Genomic DNA, 7,223 nt, shown 5'->3' on the forward strand with positions numbered 1-7,223 from the left:
GGGAATGTGTGCATAGGCCACACATCCAAAAACTTTCATGTGGGTGACTCCTTGCTTTCTCCCACTCCATGTTTCTTCCGGCACTTTGTTCATCACAGCTTTTGTAGGACACCTATTCAAAATATATACAACACAATTTACGGCTTCAGCCCAATAATCATTTGGCAAATGCTTTGCCTTCAACATGCTCCTCGCCATATCCATAATGGTTATGTTCTTCCTTTCAGCAACTCCATTTTGCTGTGGGGTGTACCTTGCTGTAAACTGCTTATGTATTCCATTTTCTCTGCAAAAACATAAAAATTCTTTGGAGATATACTCACCTCCTCTGTCTGTTCTCAAAACTTTAATACGCAGCCGACTTTGATTTTCCACAAGTGCTTTGAAATTTCAGAATTTTTCAAACACTTCCGATTTGTTCTTCAAGAAATAAACCCAAGTCTTCCTTGTAAAATCATCAATAAATGTTAGGAAATGCGGGTTGCCTGCTAAAGATGAACTTTGCATCGGCCCATATAACTCTGAGTGGACAATCTCTAAGGGTGCTTTTGCCCTTATGCTTTTCCCGCTTGGAAAACTTTCTCTGTGTTGTTTTCCTAATATGCAGCCTTCACAAAGGCTGTCCGGTTTTTCTATCAATGGTAATCCTCTTACCATTCCTTTTCTGCTCAACAAGTTAAGACCTCCAAAGTTGAGATGTCCAAATCTCAAGTGCCACAAACAATTTTCATCCTTTGGCACACTTTGGAGAGCCTCTTGGGTAACTGCTGCCATTGCATATTTGTTTTTCAAATCTGCCCTTATTCTGAGAGGGAACATTCTGTTCCTCGTCATCCTCACTTCAACAATGCATCGCTTACTAGGTGGAATATCCATGATGGTGCATACATCATTCTCAAAGAAAACATTGTAACCCTTTTGTACAAGCTGTCCAGTACTTAAGAGGTTACATCTCATTCCAGGAACATAATAGACATATGTTATGGTTTTCTTTTCACCTTGCTTTGTAAATATTTTAACTTCTCCTTTACCCATAAAAGAAATTTTGCTATCAGTCCCAAGTGTGACTTGTGACTTCACACTTTGATCTAAAGCAGAAAGCAAAGCTATGTTTCCTGTCATATGGTTGCTGCAACCGGAGTCTAGAAACCATATATATTCACTATTTGTTTCAGCCATGTTACAAGCTAACAACACATTATCTTGGCTGACATTTTCTCTAGTAATATTTGCACTAGAGCTATTACTCACATCATGCTACTTCTTTCTACATTCACTGGCATAATTCCCATATTTTTTACAATAATAACATTGGACATTGGATTTTTCATACCTTTGTCCTTGAGCATGATGTTGTCCTCCTTGCTGGCTGCTGCCTTGGCCTTGGTTCTGATTTGGATTGCTGCCTCTTCCTTGAGCATTTGCTGGACTGTTCCTTCCACCTCTTCCTCTCTTGTTTCCTCTGCCTTGACCTCTTCCTCTTCCAAAGGACATCTGGGTCTTAAAGGCTTGCTCTAGAGATGAGTTTTCATTTCTACTCAACTTCTGCTCATGTGTGATCAGTGATGCATGAAGCTCATCAACTGAAAAGTTTGAGAGATCCTTTGTCTCTTCTATGGTGGTGACAATCACATGGAACCTTGAGGGTAGGCACCTCAATAGTTTCTCCACAATCCTCCTTTCTTCAAGTATCTCTCCATGAGATCTTATTTGTGTGACCAGGCTAATTACATGAGTGAAGAATAAGTCAATATTGTCTGACTCCTTCATGCACAGATTCTCAAAATCTTTCCTCAGCAACTGTAGTTTTGCTGTCTTCACTTTCTCCATGCCTTGATAGGCTGTCTTGAGAGTCTGCCATGCTTCTTTGGATGTCTTAGCTGCTGCTAACCTTGGAAACACGCTTCCATGCACTGCCTGATACAGGAAGAAGAGGACTTTTGAGTCCTTCTTCTTGTGGATCTTTAACAGATCCTTCTCTCCCTGAGTTAATGCATTAAACTCATTTTCATCTGCTGGTTGTTCAAAACCATCCTCAACTATTTCCCATAAGTCTTGGGAAGCAAACAAGGCTTTCATTGTTATTGCCCAATAGTTGTAATTTTTACCATCAAATAATGGGATCTTCATACCCATGCTATTGCTGGTGCTCGTGCTAGCCATTCTTGCACTACTTGACTATGCTTCAAATACTTTACTTGGATTCTTTTGCCTAAGCCTTGACACTGTTGGAGAAGTTGTTGCAATAAGAATCCTTCCTTCAGCTTCTTTGAACCCTTCAAAGAGCCTAGATTAGCTCCGATACCACTGTTGGGGATTTTTCTGTCAAAATCCCAAAAACACAATATAAAATCACAGAAGAGAGAACAATGCTCTGTTCTTCACACACAGGATCTTTAACACAGCGGAAGAAGTTTTTTTTTTTTAAAGATTGTTTCTGAGAACAGAGTATAACATGCATAAACAGGGATCTGTATTCATAAAAAAATGAAAAGCCTGATACAATATTCTTCCTCTTCTGCTCAGAGGAATTCACCAAAAGAAAAACACACACCCTACATTACAGTCCTGCTGCGTAAAACATTCACTTGCGCTGTTGCGCTACACGTGTGTCACACACTATTACAACTAAAAACTACAATGCACACACCTAACTTACATACAAAATCAGAATAGTTTTAATGAACAAAAATGGAGTCCCATACTGGGAACTGCTCGAGGTTGTCCTTCTCATCCTCGGCTGAATTGAGCATTGACTGTGGTCGCTGGAAATTCAATGTGCAGGAGCTTGAACGCAACCTGCTTCCTTCTCAACCATGTTGTAAATTGAAAGCTTTTACCTGCTATGTTGTACTGTTCCATGCTCACTTTAACTGCCTCCGCACCAATTCTCTGTTTCTCCATATATTTGAAAACATACATAAAATACATTGAAAATGCTCTGAGCGTAGACTTGTAAGTTTATCAAAGACTATTTGTAATGTTGTCGGGTCCGCTCCATCGCATCGCAACATTACTCATGTTAAAAGCCCCGACCCTATGACATTGCCAATAGCGATGTGCCGATGCGATATCGGCGATCGATCATCGCACAATAACAAAACCATTTTGTAATTCCTCCGCTGCAACTTCGCCGCGATCACTCATCGGCGATATTTCATATCGGTTCCGCTACGTGCCTCCGATCCCGCCGATATGCCGACTTGCCGATACGCCGATATGATCTAGACCGTTGATAAGTTAGATCTGACGGCTGAGGTTAAAGCGGATCTTTAAGCCTGCAAATTTATTTTTGAAGCGATTTTTCTCCCCATCCTTGGTGATAGGCATGGTTTATTGTCCTCATGTTGCCGCATGGGTCAACTGTTGCACAATTGAAATTATATTTTCAACATTTCCGACTACTACAACCTAATACACTTGAGATCCACTCCTATCCTCTAACCATGCCTTCGCATCTATTTATTTCTTATTTTCCCAAAAAACTATATTTACACTTAGAGCCTCACTCTATTTATACAATCCCATGGTCTTCAAACCAAGGGTAGGCCGATACAACTTTACATCATTTTATAATTCTTAGGATGGACAACCTTATAATTCATCCTAGACATTATATTGATCAAAACTAAGGCTTTAACCCCCAAAAACATGGCGTGGGCGGATCCACTGCCCAACAATTTTTCTTTCCTTCTCATATAAAGAAGAGGAAAATGTCAGGCATTTCTTATGATCATTGCTTGGATTCCTTGATTTATTTTAGTTATTCAATGCAATTTCTGTAGTAAATGCAATCCTATGTTTGGGGTAGTATAAATGAAGAAACTTTACATTGAGTTACATTATGATTAATTGATTGGGTCAAGGACTTTCTATGAACACAAGCCTCTCAAGGGATGCAATATCACGGTTCTTCATTGTCAGCAAATAGTGTTTTATTTTTATGTGCTCATTTTGTTTGTACTTCTAGTATAATATTCTTAAACATTTACAGTTGGTATATTAAATTCATTATGTGGGTCTATTGGGGATTTTAATATTAAATTAACATGGTTGAAATGAGAAAATGTAATAAAATTTTATAGGGCAGGTCCTACTCACTGGCTGCTCAGCAGGCCGGGTCGCAACATTTATTCACTGCAATGAATTTCGTGATCTTCTTCCAAAGAGTGTTCATGTCAAATGCATGGCCGATGCTGGATTTTTCATGGATTTGTATGTTCACTGACAATTACTTAGAATATGTTAAAATGATTTCTGTTTATCATTTATTTGAAAGGAATTATTTATCTTTTTATAAAAGGAACCGTGGGATTTATAATTGAAAATTACACAAGTTTAGTATTGTAAACTGGATCTATGCCTTAATCTACAACCTACCTGCATATCTTCTAATATTTTAAAATATATTTTATGTACACGGATATTTTGTCTGTATTCCATAGTTTAATGCATATTTTGATAATTCGATTACATACGTCTGTTGCATTGCAGAGAGGACGTAGCAGGTCGAAATCTATTTAGACTTGACACTAATGAAGAAGTCAGATTTCAGGTATATACCTCGACTATTTTCTACGTATATATTCTAAGCTAATTGAATGTTTTCATTTCCATTTTTTCTACATATATTGATATTCTAAGCTAATTGAATTGTTTTCTTGGTTTTCCTCATCTCTATTTCTCATGTTTGCTTCCATGATATATATTTTTCATTGTCATGGTTTTATTGAATATGATATTGTATTTCAGGGTTCTTTAAAACACTTGCCAGCTGCCTGCACATCGAAAATGCATCCTGGAAGTCTGGTACTCTGATGTTTAATAGTTATTTTCTATTCAGTATAACAATTGTGATAATTGCCCAAATATTTTGGAATATGACTATTAGAAGAAGTTAATCAATTCACTTTTGTTTTGATAATCAGATTCTTAAATATTCTACAAATCTGCAATAAACATAATACCAATTATTTCCATTCTAAATTAAGTTAGAATAGAAATTACCTATAAGAGTTGTTACTAACCGTGATTATACATATTGGCAGTGTCGGTTTCCCCAATATCTTTTACCGTTCATCAAACCACCACTTTTTGTTGTAAACTCTGCATATGATCCGGCACAGGTAGATAAAATAGTTGGAAAGTTTTTCACTGTTTATTATACATCATAGAACAATCGAATGCGATTTCGTATATTCTATGGCTGTCAATTTGTTTTCTACAGGTTGCAAATATTTGGGTGCCTGTTTCAGCAGATCCCCATGGTATTTGGGACAAGTGCAAGGCGAATATCACGGCCTGCGCTCCCTGGCAATTGAAAACAATGAAAGGTTACTTTCTGCATAAATACCCAGAGTTTTTCTTTTCCTCTATTGAAACACTTACGGGTGTAATGACACCCGCCTAGCCAGCTTTATCATTGAGAGTTTGATTCTAATGAATTAATCATTGAGAGTTTCATAAAGGGCCAATGATTTTGTGGGTTTCAATTAACTGGTCTACCCGGCCCAAACCCATATGGCTTTAACCAACTAGGCTATCCATCATGACCGAAACCTAAACCTACGGCTTTTCTTTCCAGTAACACTACCCATTTTTTCTTTCAAGAACCCAACTTTGTGAAGGGATTATTCATATATTTTTGGATACTGTTATCAGTCACAGGACTAAGGAATGTTATAATCAGTGCGCTAACATACTGTTAGCAATCACAGGATACAGGGACAAGACGATCAGTGCATTAACACCCATGTTTGACTCATGCGACGGAGGGTTGTTTATCGATTCATGTTATTCACATTGTCAAACAAAAGTACAAGATTTGTGGCACTCAGCGAATTCTCCAAAATTGAATTCGAAGGTACATCGTTATTTGACTTTTTCTAGATAAATGTTCTAAACAAGTTATGTTCACAGTTCAAGTTGATATAGATGTGTGTATGTTTTTGTTTTGTGACAGACCATTGCAGAAGCTGTTGGTGATTGGTTTTTCAATCGCGGTGTTGTCAAGTATATTGCTTCAGACGGTCCCCACCCTTATGGTTCCACTTCTTAGGGAAAGAAAAAATTGTTGATGGGAATATTCAATTTGATGTTATTTTTCAAATTTATATAAAATAAAAAACGTGTTTATGATACTTTATTATTTAAATAAAAATTGTCTTTGGGAAATCCGGAAGGTGGTGAGAGAACGATATGCACTTCAAAACTCGAATTCCAGACCATTTTATTTTGGAAGTGGCTAAGTTATAATAGCAGTTAATTTGATCCAGAGGATATATGTATATATAATAAAAATGTTGAAGTTGAAATTTCATAACGACGTTGTTAATTATAATTTTATATATTACAATTAAAATGATTTTATTTGAATTTTGTTTACTATTTTTATATGATTTTTTAAAATTGTTGAAAATATATGTATTTTTCGAGAAAGATGGAAAAAATATAAATGTGTAGATGGCTGTAAATTTAAAAACTTTAAAAGTTTAGATAATCTTCGGCAAAATCACATAACCAATCTTTTGTCGACGCGTTTCGAACTAACCAGTGTGGTTCATCGTGAGCATTGTCAACTTGTCCTGACATGAACCACACTGGTTGGTTCGAAACGCGTCGACAAAAGATTGGTTATGTGATTTTGCCGAAGATTATCTAAACACTTTAAAAGTTATTTTCTATAATTATATATATATATATATATATATATATATATATATATATATATATATATAATCTAGGTTGTGATTTTATTTTTATATTCGATATAGATTCAATATTAAACATAATTTGTTAAATCATTTATTTAATAATGAAAAAAAGGGAAATTACAACTTAAAATTTTCAATCCTATGTTGTTTGAATAGGGGAAATAATGAAGAAAGAAACTACATACATTCAGTTAAAAAATTGACCAAGAAAAGCATATAATTTGAAAAACTAAATTCAAACAAACGCATAAACGCACAGGATTTACGTGGTAAAACCTTGACAGAGTGTCACAATGATTCTCCACGATTACATTTCTTGGGCATTCACTAGTTTTATACCAACCTCCTCCGTTACATAACTGCTATTTCGATATAGAACTAACTAGTTACATGTTTACACAATTTTACATAATTTGTTGTCAAACTTCCAACAAACTCTACCTTGACAACAATTTTCCTAATCCCTTGCCCATGCCCATTCATCATCTTTTCTGTAAGCCAAGAGAAGTT

The 7,223-nt window shown here is 36.1% G+C and overlaps 1 pseudogene; it reads left to right on the top strand.

Annotated features, from left to right (window-relative positions):
- The window catches only part of LOC149215468 (pectin acetylesterase 8-like), a 53,056-nt pseudogene extending 46,998 nt beyond the window's left edge, over nt 1-6,058 (top strand).
- The last annotated feature ends 1,165 nt before the right edge of the window (nt 6,059-7,223 follow it).

This window comes from Pinus tabuliformis, chromosome 1_1 (genome assembly GCF_031772625.1).
Source record: "Pinus tabuliformis cultivar Carrire ecotype Pingquan chromosome 1_1, CPIR1, whole genome shotgun sequence".
Lineage (NCBI taxonomy): Eukaryota > Viridiplantae > Streptophyta > Pinopsida > Pinales > Pinaceae > Pinus > Pinus tabuliformis.